The 18,069-nt window shown below is 45.3% G+C and overlaps 1 protein-coding gene across 14 annotated transcripts in view; it reads left to right on the top strand.

The window, feature by feature from the left end:
* The window catches only part of LPP (LIM domain containing preferred translocation partner in lipoma), a 337,428-nt gene that overhangs the window by 49,201 nt on the left and 270,158 nt on the right, over positions 1-18,069 (top strand). The gene's annotated exons all lie outside the window — the stretch shown is intronic.

Below are 18,069 nucleotides of genomic sequence, written 5' to 3'. Positions count from 1 at the left end.
AATGTAATTCTCATGGTCAGTTGAGCCAGTTATCTTTCTATATTTTGGGAACCTAACAGTATTCAGCCTTCCCTGGTGTTTTTATCCTCCTCTCAGTTGCATAACTGGGCCACTCTGTTTGGTTGATAACCCCTGGCTTCAAGCTCTTTAAACTTTTCTGCTGACTTAAGGTATTTCATCCTCTTCCCTCTCCGATTTCCTTATTGCCTGCACCCAGCAGACGTGCTCCTGAGATTCTGGGTGTGTGTGGGTTACAAGTTCCTGAGAAAATCTTCAGGGAAATAATTAACATGTAACACTGAGTCCCCCTCTCCCCTCCCTGGGGCAAACTGGTGACAGTGAATATTCACCTTCTGAGCTTGTCATGCCTCTCCCAAACAGCAGATACCCTTGATTGGATTCTCTCTCATTTATTTTATTTTGGTTCCTCTTTGTGAGAGAAAATAATGCTCAAACTGCCAAGGAAATAAGGAATTACAAATGAGGAGCTAACTTTTAAGTCTCTGAGCTAGCTACATCCCTGCTCAGCAAGAAAACAGCTTCTTGCTTGAAAGAAGGTAAAGTGAGTTCTGACTGGAACTGGTATAAGGATAAAGCCACTCTGGGCAAACCGGTACATATGATTTGGGTTTGGTTTGAGCTTCAGAGCAAACTTGCATTGGGAAGCAGGAACTTCCAGACCTCCATGGTGGGATGTGCCTTGTGTGCTCACCTTTCCTATCTGCTTCCTCCTGACCTGAGCAGGGTGAGTGCTGATGAGAGAAACAGCGCTCCAAAAAGTCTCCCATAAGCAGCCTGGGCTGGAACAGAACGTTACTCTGGGTGAACAGCTCTTTCTCTGGCATGAGGCACACCCAAAAGTCATTCTGGCTGCTGTAAAGCAAGAGTTTCATGAGTTGGGCCTGAGGATGGGAAGGAAGGGACAACAAGTGGGGTTGAAAAGCTTGGTGGGAATAATGGCCTTTAAAGAAGTGGCTCAGGAAGTTTTGAGGTGGGTGTCACTGAGCAGTTCAGTGCAAGCTCTTAGCATGAAGTGGTGACAAAAACCTCTGGGGTGTGGTACAGCAGTTGCTCAGCCAGTAAGCTGGGCCCTTACTCTGGCAATGATGGCTGCAGAAGCAGTGCTGCTGGTGAGACTGAGAGGAAGAAAATGGGAAATACCCAATGTGTCTGCAAAGCAAAAGAACCCAAAGAGTCCTTTGATCTCAAGCTTTTGTGGGTTTCTCTTTATTTGGTTTGTTCATGCTCCTTGGAGGATTTCTGGAGGAGCTCCAGAATTCAGCCTTGATGAGAGCCACCTTCAGACTTCCAGGCAACATCCCCAGTGGGGCTGTGTGTATGTGGGGAGAGGTCTGGCCGAGGGGCAGGCACTGCTGTTTCTCTGACTGCTTGGACCAGTTCCTAAAGTGAAGTACCAAAAACAAGGCCAGCCAGATTAAGTGTTTCCCCTACCCGGTGGTATTTGTTGTGATGTAAAGCTGGAATGGTTCCTAGAAAGCATTAAAACACAAATAATATTAACCAGGACTGAGAGAGAACAGCCAGTCACTCGGAAATGAGAAATATGTTACGGTGTGAGTGGGTCAGTAGGAATGAGGCCGTCTGGTTTTTACTACTAAATCTGCTACTTAATCCCTCGAGTGCCTCAGTGAAGCCTGGTCCAGCAGGAAAGGGCATGAGCCGGGTGCTTGTCTCTACCAGTTGGGACTGGGAGGCTTCAATTGCAGGTATTGCTGCTGAACTGGAGCATACTGGGCAAGGCTGGCCCTACCTTAAGGTTGTGATGTCCTGGGCTGGGCAGCTGATCCCTCTGACTCAGCATATTTGCCTCTCAGCTGAGACTGAGCCAGCCCACCCACCCCAGTGAGGCTTAAAAAGAACATTTCCTTGTAAGGCGTTTGGGGATCCTAGGAGGTTTCATGCTAATCACATGCAAAGTGCTGTCCATCAAATACTCAACTGTTTATTGAGATATTTACCTGGATGATAACATCTCCGCCCCTTCCCTCCAATAAAACGTGCTTGATAACTCACATGAGTGCTTGTAAGGCCAAAGGGACAGTCAGCCCTTTTAATCTGTGCTGTCATGAAATAAATAACCCACTGAGCTAATTCCCTCGAGCTTGTCCTAATCTCACCTCACCCTCATCTTTGTTCACATGCGCAAATGCACTGTCAGCAGTATGTAATATGCTTCCCTTGCAGCTTAAACAATAAATCCTATAAGCCCAAAGCTTTGGAGGTGGAAATTGCATCGTGTTGGTGGTCTTGGGCATGTGATTCAGGTGACTGAAGGTCAGCTTGAAAAGGACAGCACTGACTTCAAAGAAATGTATTCCCTTCTATTGAAATTTCACACTGTAATTTGGGGAAAAATTTTAGTGTTTTGCTTCATGCTAAATAGATGTGTGCAATCATGTTTGTGTTTTAAAGTATTTGATTTCTACCATGGTTTCTGCAAGACTTTCTCACAGCAATCATGGGAGAAAGAAACTACTGAAAACCACTGCGTTTTTTGAAAGATTTTTTTGACATACTGAAAAGGTTGGCAAGGGACTCAGCATGTGTGTAGATACTGAAACTACCTGTGTTTTTCTCAAGTGTTACCCTTTGTTGATACTCAAATAAACTTGATGGTAGAAGGAGTTTGTTGCTTTGAAGTGAAAAGTTGCAGCATCCTGCAACTCCTCTCCTCCTGTCTCTTTGTCACTTCTGTTTTTATTTGATCTGTTGTCACCTTTGGAAGAAGATGATGTCTTTGCCTGCAGGAGCTGAGGGAGGAGGACAGGCAGGCTCCTGGTGTGTTTCTGTAACAGAAATCCATATTTAAATGACAGGCAGTAAACTTCTCTATTTTCTTTTTGCTTTTGGATGGTGTTCTGTTTTATATGTTGGGATGCTGCACTTCCCTGGGACAGGCTTACAGCAGTGGCTTTCTTCCCTGCAGTCACTATGTGGTCTCTGTTTCTGTAATTTGTCTGATCAGCAGATATTTTGACATCCGTGTATTTTGAGAGGGGAAGACAGGCATTTAGCCTTCAGTTGGAACAAGCTCAGCATTACTGTACATTTCCTATTCAGTGCAAGACTCCCACAGAGACCCTCCAGTTCAAACCCGTTCCTTTCTGTGTGGGAGTGCATGTTGAGACTTCTCCTCAGCTCCGTGGGCCCCCGGCTACTGGAGATGCAGAATCCCTTTTCATGGAGTGCTGGAGGTCACAGAGTGGGGGGAAAAGCCCTGAAGTTGTGTTGCATTAGGGAACAGTGTTGCTTGCTCTCCTCACAGCTGCCTGGGTAAGCAACGCTTTTGGTCTTGGCTTTTTGCACAAAGCAGGAGGATCAGGCATCCCCACTGCTTCTGGAGCCTGGTCCACCACTTTGGGGAGAAGTAGGTTTAAAGGCTGGTGTGGGTTTGAATCAGACACCAATCTGGGGCATAGAGAAGTTGTAGGTGTGCTGGGAGTGTGTGGTTTGCTGGCCTGATCCTCTTCTGATTCCTGGCAAAGGGCTTGATCTTCAACCTTGATATCCTGAATCTGCAGAGTTTTCTCATAATAATTTCACTGGGTGGCATCTATAGGAAAGGAGAGGATTTCAAGAGGTAAAATACAGTTATCTTGTACTGCTGAGCTGACTTGAGTTTTGTTCAGCTGGGGCTTCCCCAAATGGAGGGTTCGGTTGAGCCATTGGACTGGTGGTATCCAAAATCTGGCCACACCATTTGATGTTGTGCTGTGAAGTGCTCCTTCTCCTGTGCTGTCTTCAGCATTGAAGAGTTTGATCCCTTGTTTGGGTTGGATAGTCATTGAAGGAGAAGGGAAGGTCCAGGGCTTGGAAAGGATAGTGTGCATCCCTCTTCTGGGTGAGTAACCCAGAGGTGGGTGGATGTGGGAGCAGCTGGACTGTAACGTGGGTCATTGAGGAGCAGGGAATGGTGAGGCCATCTACCCTAGAGGGGTTTGGGCTCTGCCCCAGGCTGCCACAGTAATCATCAGTGTCAACATCTGGCACATCAGTTTTTCCATTAGGAACTCTGTTCTTTGTGGGATTTTAATATCTTGGCTATTTCAGATTGTGCTGAGAAACAGCATGCCGCCGTGCAGGCACTCAGGATACATTGGTCATTTGCAAACACAACATGTATAATAATTTATTTCACTGCCTTGAGAATAGGCAAGATGGGAAAACCAAGCTCCCACGTAGCAGGAGTTCTTTCCTATCAGCCAAGCTGTAGGAATGATGGGCTTGCAGTTAACATTATCTAATAGCAAGAGAGTAGCTGGCAAGGGGAGGGGCTGGGCAAAGGGGCTTTTTTTGGCTGAGGTTCTATCTTGAAGCACAAGAGCTCCTTGGTAGTAGGGCAGGTTCAGGATAGTTTAGCAGTTGTCCATACCCAGTGAGGTAGAAGGCCGGGGGGAAATCACTGTATTCCTCACAGGTAACATGGAGAGATGTTGAAACCTGGTGTCCCATTTGATGCTGAGAGACTTTCTGCTTGTAACTCAGCATGTCTTTGGTCATGGGGACAAAACTTCGTGCTGTTTTGAGGCACCACAACATTGGGGTTCACAATTCAAATTCCACCAGGAGAATTTGTTCAGAAGGGACCAGTGACAGGTCCTCCTGGTCTCTGCTGTCCATTCACAGCCCGGGACTGGTCCACAGTGTGATGTAGAGCAGATGGAACTGAGTCTAGGGAGATTTTCTGCTCTTGGAAACATCTGCAGCTTCAGTGTGCTGTAGGCTCTCTCATGAGTCTTAGCATCACTTGCTAAGTCTAAAACTAATAGCTGAAGCTTCACAAAGTCCCTATCTGAGATAAAGCACTTCCAGACTTCAGCTTTCCTCAAAGCTCTGGGTGAAACACTAGTCCATAGTGAGGCACAAAGTTCAGGCGGTCTGGTTTGCAGCCAGGGCTTTCTTGGGGCTATGAGCTGCATATGTGTTGTGTAGCAACCCTACAAAACAAGATCTGGTTTAAGAGAGTATTTTTGTACAGGAAAGCACGTAAGTATATGCTTAGGTTCCATGGAAGTCAAAGCAACTTAAGCACATATTATAGTTAATCAGGAGCTTAAGTGATTTTCTGAGTTGGCCTAGATCTGGAATGACATAGGGCATTGCAACTCACAGCCCTATCCTGTAGTTCCTTCCCAAGGAAAGTGCTGATTTATTTATTTTTAATTCTTGCCTTAAAGAATGGCTGTTTTGGCCTTACTCCATTGCAAGTTACTGGAAAGGAAGATGTGAAGAGGTAAAGCACTCTGAGCAGCACAGTCCTTTTGAAATAACAAAGAGAATTCATACCATTTATTTCAAAAGGATTCTGTGCATCAAGAATAACAATGTAACAGGGATGTTTTACTGAAGGATACTGTTGGAGTTGAAATGCGGTCTGGTGTGATCAGAATTCCTGCTTGGAACTGGTGCTGTGTAATGTGCTTCTATAGATTTCTTCCCTTTAATATGATTTTTTTTTCCTCCTTTCTGAAGTCTCTTTGCCATGAATGGGATATTTGCAGTATGGATTTGAATTGAATGCAATGTTGTGTAATAAGAACAATAAGCAGGTGCATTATATAAAATTTAAGTGGAAAGCTACTGCCTAGAAGGGAAAAGTAATGTGGTTACTGCTGCATCTTTTCCCCATATGAGCATTGTTCCCAAGCACTTACGGGTTTCCCAGTGTGATAGGTTTATTTAAGGTAAACTCCTATTCAGGTGAATGGGACACTGCTTCTCAATTGATTTTTTAGTACAACTTTTTGTGGTTAGAACAATAGACACTGCTAATATATAGGTTCTTTGTAAGAAGACTAACATTTTGCCTGTAAGTAACAGGATCATTTGATGAATGCTTGAGTGTTGCTAATGAAAAGGGGTGGGAGAGGAAATTACCTTTAATAAGGAGTTTAAGTGACATTTTTCTTATAGAATGCCACTGCTCTTGATTTTCACAGAAGCAAGGAACCCAAGGTGCTTGTGAGGCAGGTGTGGAGCAGCGCCTGAAGACTTGCCTTGGCTACCCCTGTTTGTGCCTCAGTACTTACCCCATCCTTGCTCTTGAGCAGGTCGCTGCTTCCTGGGGCACACCAGTCCTGGCCAGCAGCATCCCTTGCTGCCTGAGGACAGCCCAGCAGATGAAGTTCTCCTGGTGTTCCAGCCCCTGTTTGCAGAGCACTGTCTGTTCTTGTGTTTCATGTCCCTGCTCGGCCTGGCCGGGAGTGAACCCTTGTCTTGACCTGCAGCATCCTCTGGCAGGAAGGCTGCCAAGTGACTTCCAGCTGAAAACACAGTTTATTAGGAAAGGGAACGAGTTACTTTTTGGCTTGCCTTTTGGACCCCTGGCCTCCAGACAAGGCAGGAGTCCTTACTGTAGTTAATCCAGCCTTGCTGAGACCAGCAGTGACCTTGGGTGCTTTTCTGATCAAGTCCTCTCTTTAGTGTTGGCTAGAGCAAAACCTTCCAACTTTAGGTCTCCTTAAAGAGGAGGTTTGCTCCTGTGAATGTGCCTGAATGACTCCCTTTTACTGAGGAAAGTTTTCAGGTAATGTTTAAAATCCATGCTAAGTCCAGTTAATACAACTTATACTTTAGAAGCAGGAGGACATGGTCTCAGGTCTTTCAGCTCCATGTATGATGTGGTGCTGAAGGCTTGTTTGCTCTGTGCTGACATCTCCTAGCTGGACTGCTCATGTTTCTTTGCAGCAAGTGACCATTATATTTTTATTGCAAAAAATTGGCTTGTCAGTCTAGAAGGGTCATAGACTGCCTTTTGGGAGTCAAGGAAATTGGCAGAAACTGGGAAGTGTCAGTTTTGAACTACTGAGAGCTGTTCAGGAGTGTCTGGTCTCTCTGAGAAGCAGCAGTTCATAGGTTCCCTTGGTGCCTCATGGCTTGCTCATGCTAAAATGGGAACAAAACCCAAAGCTTGCGGTGTCACCCTAGAATGGTTATTGGTTCCTCATTTCAAGTGGAAAGGCTTGGGTTCTTGGGAGTGTGTGTTTATGATAGGCTGGAAAAAGGAGCAAACCAGAATTCTTTCCTTGACTTTAGTACTTTGTGTCTCTGATAACCCACTGTAGGTGCCCAGATTTCCTTCTCTGGAAAAGCAGTTACAGTTTATTGTTAATGACATTTGTAACAAACTTGTTCTTGCATTGTACAGGTACAAAGTTTAAGTCCTTTGTGATTTTGAGATATTGGAATGTTTAATCTCCCCAATAAATTCCAACAGAATAAACTCTCCAACAGAAGTCTTAGTTAGAGCTATTGTAGTTCATGGGAGCTACTGGTTCTGATGTTGCTTCTGCCTTGAGCTGCAGTGGGTTATTTCACTGATATGCAGAAGCTCTGGAAGCTGCTCAGGATGTCACCAGTGGCTCAACTGTTAATGGAGAAATACAGGTATATGTCACAGGAGGTGAGGGAGAACTGAGTTTGAACCAGATACATTTTAGGAGAAGAATATGCAGGTTGCCCATTGTAATTCTTTCAGATGGTAGTAAAGCTTTTAGGTAAAGGCATTGCTCAGCACTTGCTCATCACTTGCCTGATTTTGGCCATTTAAGCACAAGGGGATCCCTCTGCTGGAAGTGGAAGCAGTTTTTTAAGAGGAGAGCAGTCTGGGTTGACATCAGCCATAGTGTTAGTTCCCATCTGCCTGTGCAGGCATGGACATTACTTGCATTCAAAAAACTGACATGGAAGGTCACAAACTCTGGAGTGAGAGGAGGAGTCTTTCTCAGTGCATTCCAATGTAAGAGACAAGCTGTAGCATCTATTTCTAAGGACAGGATCTAAATAATCTGAATTTTTATTGGCCTTTTTTTGCGTGTCTTGTGGCCACAGCACCTTCCTTGCTGGCTGCCACTTCCTCAGACCTTCCTGCTTCTGTGCACTTCCCCTAAGCTGCAGCCTATATACCCACTGCCAGACTGTACCTGGTGCAGCTATCATCCCACATCCTTTAAGCATCCCCTTCTTTTCCATCCAGGAATGAGTGTGTTGGGGCAGTGCACCTCCAAACTTCACGTCTTGTGTTATTTTTTTTCTATAGCCTTTTGAGGGGTTCTGTTGTTTTGTGTGTGGTTGGTTTTGGGTTTCTTGAGTGGCGGGTTTTTTTTTTTAGCTTCTATTTCTCCTGTCTGCAAAGCAGGGGATAGGATATAATGCTTTCCATGGTGGGGCTGTGAGGCTGCCTGGCGCTGGTTGATTCTCACAGCTGAACAGTGTCTGTGTTGTGTTGGCCACATGTGCTCCCAGCCTGCTTAAAAGGCAAGGCAAAGCCCTTTAACTGAAACCACCAAGAAGTCACGTCACCTGAATCTGTTAAGCCATGTGTCTTTTGGTCACCTTGGTATTTAGAAAGTGCTCTGGTGTCTGAGAAAGTCTATTGTAGGGCTTTTTAGTTTTAATTTGAATGGTTTTGAAATACTGGAGACTTCAGGGTGAAAAGAAAGGAGATTTTGGTTTTCTAATATACCAAACCTGCCCTGGACCTGGTGCAGAGGCTGTGTGGCTGCTGGGGACTTGCTACCTTAGCTGTGATATTTTTGCAGACATGGTTTCAAGTGCAGTTCTGTTGAAGCCCTTTGTACCCTCCAGTGAAGGGAATTGCAAAGGGTTGACACAGCCTAGCTTGTATTTCTGAGCTTGTGAAAGCGAACAGTGTAAAATGCCTTTGGCTGGCTTTTGAGGCAGATGTCTGGGCACTACCATTGTCATATAATGATGTGTCTTCAGTATTTGGGTTGGATGTCACTGTCCTTCATTGCAGCAGCAGGAATGTTTGAGTCCATGGTTCTGTCTCCAAAAATGGCAAAGTTTTTTTCTGTTACCTAATAACTTCCTTGACAGGGATGTAACTTTAATCTCTTATGGAAAATGATTCTGCATTCATCCTGTAGCAGGAACGGGGCTTAGATCTGTTGTATGTTCCTAGCATTGGTTTTACTGCTGGGTTACAGAAGCCATGAGGACCAGATTTGTCCAGTGAGTCCTCAGGGGAAACACTGGAGGAATCTGGATCTGTTTTCTTGATGAAGATGACCATCACTGTGTCAGGAGGTTGGCTCTGCAGCATTGCAGCTCTGTGACAGATGCAGGAATTTTCCCAAAGTGTATCTCTGGGAATGTCCTGTGGTCCTTGGGTTAATATCCACATAGTGCAAATGTGGTGAGTTTGGTGGATGGGCCAAGTTTAGATTGATTTTTGAAGGCCAAACCTTCTGCAATGGAGAAGGAGCTGTAGGTGTGGCTGTGTTTGTGAGAAAACTGATGCCTTCCCTGTTGTGCTGTGGCTGTGCTCTTTTTCTGTTGTTGGTCAAAGGCAAAAGCAACAGTGAAGTAAAAGGAGTGAAATAAATCCTAAACTCCAAAATTTCAGGTCAGCTGTTGGCCAACCATGCTTATATCCCCTGCTTTGCAGCCAGGAGAAATGGAAGCTAAAACCTGTGAGGGCACAGAGCAGAAACACTGTTGAGAAAAAGCAAGTGTGAGCTTGGCCATGAAGGGACTTCTGGTCCTCAGTAGTTTTGCAGTGAATGTAGGTGATTGCCCTAAAGGTGATGTCTCCAAGGAATGCTTCTATCAGGAAGGTGGTGAAAGAGAAGGGAGATAGTCTTCCTCTTTCTCATGAAGGTACTGCTTTTAGTTCTTATAAAGAAGAATGCGTAGGTTCAATCTCAGCATTACTGGCCAAGCCCTCAAAGGCAACGACTGTTGTATTGAGACACAACAAACTGAGGTTTCCCAGTGGCAGCTTATCCCAGCTGGTATCAGGGCAGGTGCCAGGGAATGCGGGGTGAATGCCTTCAGGAACTCTGAGGCAAGCAGCTCACCTCCAAGAGACACAGGCATGCTGCTTCTCAGCTCTTCTGAGCTGCTCCATGGAACCGTGCCTCCTGAGAAGTGATGTTAGTCATTTGTTGCAAGACTATTTCCATTTTTGTTCTTAATGCTGTGTTATTTGGACAGCAGGAATGAGGAAGTTTCTAAGCTGTCTGCTTGGAGCAGGGTGATTGTGGACCACTTATTCCTGGGCAGGAGGTGATGTCCCTGGGGAGGCTGATGGTGACTGGTGCTGAGCCACAGGGCACTGGGTGGTTTCCCACAGGTGATTGTCAGGGACAATCCCACTTGTCAGGGACATGTGTGGGCCTGTGTGGGGAAGGAAGCATTCACTCATGCTCCTCACAGCACACAACTGTTTTTTGCTAATCATTCCAGCCCACAGGAATTTTTTTTTATACTGATTTTTGTTGTTGGTGGTTCTTTCATTCAGTCATTATTTTTTTTTTCCCCTCCTTTAATTGTTGAAGCTGTTTTTAATCCCTGGCCATAATAAAGCCACACTGTTAACACAAGCAGCGGGGTAGCTGAAATTGCAGCTGTACTACAAGCTCTGCTTTTAATTTCAGGCTGTTATTAATGAGGCTAGAAACTTTCCCTTCCCCCAGTTGAGTTTTGACTGCGTGTCTTCATCCAAACCGCTTCATTCTGTGCTTCAGAGCATCCCTGACTCTGTTTGGATATAACAGGTGAAGGCTGAAGACTGTTTTCAGATGTCACAAAAAGGTTTCTGGCTGCTATCCTCCCCTTTTCCTTATGCAGGCAGCTCTGTGGAGGTGGAGGGCTGGAAGCAGGAGCTGCAGGGGCTGGGGCAGAACCTCCAAAGAGCGGGTGGCAATGGGGAACAGCATCCCAGAGTTGCTAGTGCTGGGAAGGAGATGGAACTTCACATGTTTGACAGAGGTGGGAGGGCAAGACAGGGTGGCTGGATGGGTTTGGGTTGCTTGTGAGTTTCTGCCCCTGCACTTTGGTCCTAGGGCCAAGCATGAGGGGCCTGTGGTTGGTATTGCCATCCCATGTGGCAGCACCCATCACTCTCCCTAAAGGGAAGGTTATGTGGTACATGTCTTTTCGTCTCCTTTTTGCTCCTGCAGTGCCCTGGGTGCCCACAGGAATATTCTGTTGTTTGCAGAAGCAGCAGTAATGGCAAAAAAGTTTTATGTTTTTGGAAGGTAATACTGTAATTATGTTTGGGATATGGAAATCCCAGTCTGCTGCTGAAATTGCTGCAATAGACTCAAACTTAGGGATTGTCAGGACTCTAGGAAAAATTCCCAGCAATTTGCATTTCTAAAGTGCAATCCCACACTCCTGTTTATAACCTGTGTGTGAGAGAGGATGTATTTCTCTGTGGCCAAAGGCACGTAATCCTCCCAGCCCCGGGTGTGTGCACTCAAGGCCAGATTGGCTTTTTTATTTCCTGTGCAGGTTTTGAGTACTGCAGACCTGTGAAACAACCCTTCAGGACTCTAGTCTCTAGTTTTTAAGTTAACACCCCCCTTCCCTGCAATGTAATAAAGGTAATTACTGCCTGTGCAGTGCATGTGTTTGCGCTCTGCAGGAGCACTTGCTGGGCTGGTCTCATTCAGCTGGCTTCTGTTTGGATCCTGCATCTTCAGACCGTGATGTCTGAGCCTGACACTCCATGGCGCATGCACTAGCCTTTTTCCTAGATGGATTTATTGGATTTCCAGTAAAGACAAACAAAGTCTGAGGTCTAACGGTGCTGAGCAGGCAGCTCTGCACTCACTGGTCCAGCCTGCTGTGCTCAGCTCCTTATACGGCCAAAAAAAGGAAGAGGAAAAGAGGGCGCAGCGTGAATACCAGACATACGATGCATTCTTCCCAGCTGCAAGCTTGGAATTCGCTTTTCCCTGGAAAGTGGGCCCTCTGTATATCCATTAATTCAGGCTCTGTACTGTTGAGCAGGAAGAGAGAAGCCAGCATTGAGCTGGCTCCGAGCAACACTCAATTGTTTTGTGTAAAGGAATTTCTTTTCTGTGAGGTTTTTTGTTGCTTTGGTGCGAGACAGAGGTGGGATGGAGGAGTGGGAGAGGGGGCCAGGTTCTCCTGAAGCTCACTCTGACTTGGCAAGCTGCACGCAGATAGATTGCAATTACATCTGTTTTCTTCATCTAAAAATCAATTTGATTCATCATTAGCCTCTGTCTTTAAATTATATTTTCCCTGAATAGCATCTTCCGGTTAGTGGGAGGCAGAGGGGAGGTAAGGCAATCGATCCTGTTACTTCATTCATAATCTGGCTTCAGCCTTTGTTGTTTGAATCACTGTGGGTGTGAATGGCTGTGCTCGGGCTGGAGGTACAAGGCACAGGTTCTCTATCTGTTGGATGTGGGCCCTGATATCTCCAAGTGGGCCTGGGTTTCCAAAGCACTGGTTTGTTCTCTTGGGTGCAGCAGCCTTTTGAGAGCTTGAATGAGAAAGGTCAGGCTCCCCTCTCCTGGTCTGTCACTGGTTCGCAGTGTGCCAAGGCACTGGGAGCTGAACTGCCATGGCAAGTGATTTTCTAGTTTGTTTGAAGCCACATTGTGAACTGGAAGCCACAGCAGGGTGAATCCTGGTGCTACCTGTGCAGTGGCACCTTGCCTGCCTGCCAGCACCTGGGGCCGTGTCAGCAGGGACACCTCCAGCCAGCCCTGTTTGTGCCTGTTACCCAAGGGAAAGCTTTTCCAAGACCACAAATGTGGCCTGTGCTTCTGTGGATGCTCTCTGTGTTTCATGGGGGCCAAAGAGGTGGGAGAATTGGGCAATTGTCACTCAGCCAAAAGGCATTTGGAAAAAGCAGCTTGACAACCTTGAGTCATGTTTTACTGCCTTGGGATCAGAGTGCCTGGAAAGCAGTTCTCTGTTGTCTCTTCACATGCCTTGTGGAGGTGATGATGCTACTTAATTTCACGAGCTCCTTTCATCTAGCTCCTGCACCGTGCTTTCCCATCTCGAGGATGGGCTGTGACAGCACTTGACTAAGGCAATCTGTGTAGCTTTGTGAGGATCCCATCTGTTTCTCTCCTTGACAGCTGGGTTGATCCATGTTACTTGCCTTCTTTCTTCCCTGTAAAACCCAGCACGTTATTAGGACTCAAAATAGTAGCTCCTCTGGGCCATGTTGTAATAGGAGGGTGTTTCATGATGACAAGTTCCAGCATTGCATGAAGGCAAAGCCCTTTTATACATGCAGGGAAATAGCAACAATCTGCTTGCAGGTCATGCATGGCTCAGCTCTTTGAACTTCTACATTGTCAAGTGTTTGCTGTCTCTGTTCTTAGAGACTGTACTTTGCAACAAGCACTGTAAATTATCCAGCAAGGATAATAAAGGAGTTTGATGGTAGAAGAAAGAGAAATGAATGGCAAATCTATGCTAATGGAAACATCTGTTGGGTATTCTTGTTACTCTTTCCCTATCGATCCCCACATGCATCCAGAGATTGTTTAGAGCCAGGTGGAATAGAGACTTAATTTTTTTCCTCTGAGTGGACTTGTGTATAAGTCTGGGTTAGAACTGTCAAGTGGGTTTTTTGTCACTGTTTCACACACATGCACTCTTGAGCATTTTGCTATAAATGCAACTTAATGGTGCTCCTTGTTCGTTAGCCAGAGCTCCACAAAAAATCGGGTAGTGGGCTTGATGCGTGTTGGATTTGGGAGTCCCTTAACATTTTGTCTGTCTAAAAGTTGCAGCCTCTCTATCTTGCTTCAGTTTCTGCTAGGTTTAAATGGGTGTAAATTTCCACTGATTGCTTTTCTAATGCAGTGAAACACTGAACTGGTGGAGAAGGAGAAAAAGACAGGTGACTAGTAAATATGTTTTTAAGCATTGGGATGATTTTGTTTCCAGGATGTTATCTTCTTGTTGGCAAAAAATATGTAATTTAATAAACACAATGCACTCTCCAAGTGTAAGGGAATGCTGTGCTTCTACTCTTTTTATATTTTTTATTTTTGTGGTACTGCCTTAAGGTGTTTTACCAGAAGTATGGGCTGTCATGATTAGAGAATCCTGTAAAACAGCTGTAATAATTGCACAATGTTCTTTATTCCTGTCAGGTTTATTCATAGACTTTTTTTTTTAAGACACACGTGGGACTGTCTCTGCACACATCATTGATTTTGCTAATAAAATCTTATATTTTGATGGTACATTTAATTGGAAAATCATTAACTGCTCCATAAGACTTACACTATCATGGGATAGGAATGTTTCCTGTTGCCTTCATGGAGAGATTGATCTCGATGGATTTCTTTGATTTCTTAACAGCTACTGGGAAAGGACACAGAATCAGATGCCTCATCTCTGCTCCAGTCTCTCTCACCAAGGCTTTTCTTCCTGCAGGGAGTGGAGAAGGTGCTTAAAACCTGTTTGAAATTATTTCAGTGCAAAACATGGGGGGAGGATACCATGTTGTCCCCAGTGGTCCCTCCATGTGAGGCTCCTACTGTAGCTGTGACCATAGGTCAGCTGCTCAGGTGGAGGGCATTGTTTCTATCTGGGCTATTCAGGGACCAGGGCAGGTTAAATTGCCTCTGTCCAGTATCAGCCAGGACATACTTGAGAGCCTCAGGCTGAGTTTTTGCTGTCCCTTCTAGCTGAGTTCTTCAGGAGCACAGCACAGGGTTTTAGATCCCACTGCAAGCCCAGAGCCCACGGAAGAGCCCAGAGCAAGGTGAATCTGCTTTGGTTTATTTGGCTGCTAGAAGGCTTTTCCCCTGTAAGGGAGTATTGGACTGGCAATCAGAGAGCCACCACTGAGCCAAACTCCAGTCCTGTATTTAGTGGCAATTAGCAGATTTGAGCACATCCTTCATTTGGCCAAAAAACCTGGGAGATGACACAAGTCTGTATTTTATTGTATCCATTAATTTAGTGAGCGTGTGTGTGTTGTATTTGAGGGAATGTTTAGTGTTCAGGTTTGTAGAGCTGAATCTGATTCTATTTTACAGGAGACAGCCCAGTTGTCCATAGCAACCTGAAATTGATTTTCCCCCCACTGCCTGCTGAAAGCTGTTCCCTCTTGAATCATCCCTTTAATTTAATATAGTGAACAGGATGTCCCTGCATGCAGAACCTTTTTTTTTTTAACAAGTAACCTAGGTAAAAAAAAAAAAAATTAAAAAAAATGGTATTTGAACAACAGCCCTGCCTCTGTCTTTATTGCCACTTGGCATTAGTCCTTGCTGTGCTGTTTCCTTGTGCTTTGTTCAGGCACTGGAGGCCGTTATCAGTACTGGTTAATCACCGCTGCTGCCACAGGGGGATGTCCCCCTGCACGCCCTGGCCAGCATGGCAGTAGGTCCCTCTTTGGCATGAAACCCTTCAGGCTGCCCTGTTTTGTGCTGAAAAATCTATTTTTTTGTAGCGTGTGTCCCATCAGCCCTGTGCTTTCCCCTGACGTGAGGTGGTGCTCACGTGTGGCACTGGTCATGTTGTGGCTCTGGCTCTGACCTGCCTTTTTCTGTGCGTCTTTCCAGTGCATGCATTGGACCTGCTTCAGAGGAGGCTGGTTGGAAGGTGTTGGGGAAGAATGGGAAGAGCTGCCATGCTGTTTTGTTCCTATTTGCAAAAGAAATCTTTGTCATCTGTGTGGTGCTTGAGGACTCCAAGGGAGTGATTACCTTGTCAGAGGAGTGCCAGGCATGAGGAATTTGGGCCATTTGTGCTTTTGCTACCTGGAAGAGCACTTGACTACCTTTTGGAAGAATAACAGCTTGTGTGTGGTCAGCACAGAATGCAACCTCTTTCCACATTTGCTTGCCCCTGAATTTTGCATAGCATGGCAAAACAGCAGAGCTTTTTTCCTGTGTTCTTAGTTCTTGCCCTGCTTGTTGTGAAGCTGCTGGAGGAGGATGTGTTGCTGGGCTGGGGCAAGGTGTGCCGTGGTAGCAGTTGTCCCACCAGACTTGTCCCCGTTGATTGTTCCACACAAAGAGAAGCAAGCTGCTGCTTGCATCCATGCTTGGGCCATTAATACAAATTGCACCAATCTGTGCTGTGAAATGTCTGCCTTTCCCTGGCTTGTTTTATGAAAAGCTAAAGGGAAAAAAGAAAAAAAAAGCACACTAAATCAATATGGCAGAGGCTTCAGTTGCGTGTTCACCTGCTGTCACTGTGAGATGAAGCCATGTCACTTGACATGCCTCGTGTATGGCACTTGTTGAGAAGATAGTTATTTCTTCTCTCTGTTTTTTTTCATGTCAGTCAAAAGATGGTTTGTTTCATGTGCATCATCTGTACGTTGCGCTGAATAAGCTACCCAAAAAAGGTTAATCTCCAATTCCATACTGCTTTTACTGTCGCATCCAACTGCTTCAAAGACAGCAATGAGTGTATCTCTAATGATGACTCCCAGAAACAGAGGTAACATAGGCATCTACTTCTTTCAGGTGCCAAAACTAAGACTTACAAGGCCTGTTTTTCCAGAACACTGTGTTTTGTAGTGCTGTACATGGTTATAGTACAAGTCTTGATTAAAGGTTGAACACAGAATCTCAATCCCTGCCTGCTACCTCTTGTCTCTTCTGGACGTAGTCCTTCTGTATCTTTATTCAGCCACAAAAGTCACAGCAATAAATATGTGGGAAAATTTGATATATGTGACTTTGCTCTTATCGTTCAGAAGGTTTATGGCAGAGGCATAAACAGGATCTAATCTTTCCAAGTGACGCTCAGTTGCCAGACCACAAAGCTTCCTTTCTGGTCTCCTTACCACTGCCTGCCTTGCATGCTCTCCCTCTTCTGAAAACTGAATGAGGGAGAGGAAGCCACTGTCCCACATGGCTGTAACTTCCTTTTTGACATGACTTAGCTTTCATACACCAGTAGTATGTAGAGTGGACATTGCTTCAGGTGTCAGTGAACTTCTTTGTGTCTTGTCATTCCTTCCTTCAGCAGTACTCCCTGCTTGGTATGATCTGGCTGAGTTATGCAGAAGTTCCTCGACTGTTGTCTGTAACTTCTGTCAGTGGGATATTTGTAAATTTAAATGCTTCCTCCCAGAAGTATCAAAGGAACTGAGGCCACTTTTCAGCATGGACATGAAAGGCTTTCGCGCACTGGTGCAGCCAGGATTGCCATGGAGAACAAAGGCTTTTGCTAATCGCTTCTAATGCCTTTCAAGTTTATGCCTCATTTTTTCCCCTTTTTCAGATGGCCTCCCAGAATACTGAGACTTCACTGACTGACTCACCAAATAATTAACAGGAGGAGGACTCAATCTCTGAAACTTTTGAACACCTCTTTTAATTTTCTTGAATAAGCCAGTACTCTGGCCAGGATCCAATTTGTGTAATTACATTTGACCTAACTTAATCCCTTGGCAGTTTCAATTGCATGTGGTAGTTGTCTTGGCTCCCTGTCCGGGGCTGCCATTCAATGCTACTCCATGGTTTTCAACAGCTGTCGTCATTCAGCTGTAGAAATGGGTGTATTTCCTTGGTGGAAGCATTCCTCATATCTCTATCCCTTGCTAAACATCCTTAACACACTAGTGTTTTGGGAGGTAACGTGTCTGAAGCTGCAGATGATGATGTTGAAGTCCTTGGAGCTGCTTTCACCCTTAAAGATGGGCATGCATTTAGTCTTTTATCAGTTGTCCAACATACATTTTGAGATTACTTTGAGTTTTTCACCTTCAGGCATTTATTGCTCAGTCTCCTCAGCTATGTGCTGCTTTAGGGACATTATTGGGGTAGGTATTCCTCTTTAGCCTTGGAAACAGCACTTCTGCTATCCAATCAGTGCTAAACAGGAGTGTGTCACCTTCCTGTGCTGACAGCAATTGGGCTGGCTGGCTGTTAAGTGTTGGCATTGCTAAGAGTGCAAGTGATGAAGGAAAGCAAAAGCCCAGGACAGCTGGTCGGACTACAAAGGATGAAAAAAACCCATCCCAAGCAGAAACTTGGAGATGGACAAAGTGTGGTAGCCAAAGGTACAGTCAGGTGGATGATCCATGCAAAAGACAAGACACTGAGTTCTTGCATAGGCACATCCTTAGATGTGCAAGAAGCATCTTGTTTTCACAGCAAGTTTCTTGGCTTCAGCCATCGGAAAAGGCGTATTTGTTACAAAGCCACTTGATCCTTTGGGGGCAGGAGCAGCTCCTGCTGAGGTGAGACAGGAATTTAGATGAATTGGGGTGCAAAAGGTGATCTACTGCTGAAAGGTGCTGTTGTTGCAAATTGTTTGCTACCATCTAACTCT

Source organism: Pseudopodoces humilis, chromosome 11, assembly GCF_049639895.1.
Source record: "Pseudopodoces humilis isolate 2021_Gansu_Grassland_sample_001 chromosome 11, ASM4963989v1, whole genome shotgun sequence".
NCBI lineage: Eukaryota > Metazoa > Chordata > Aves > Passeriformes > Paridae > Pseudopodoces > Pseudopodoces humilis.
This window is presented reverse-complemented; position numbering and strand designations above follow the sequence as displayed.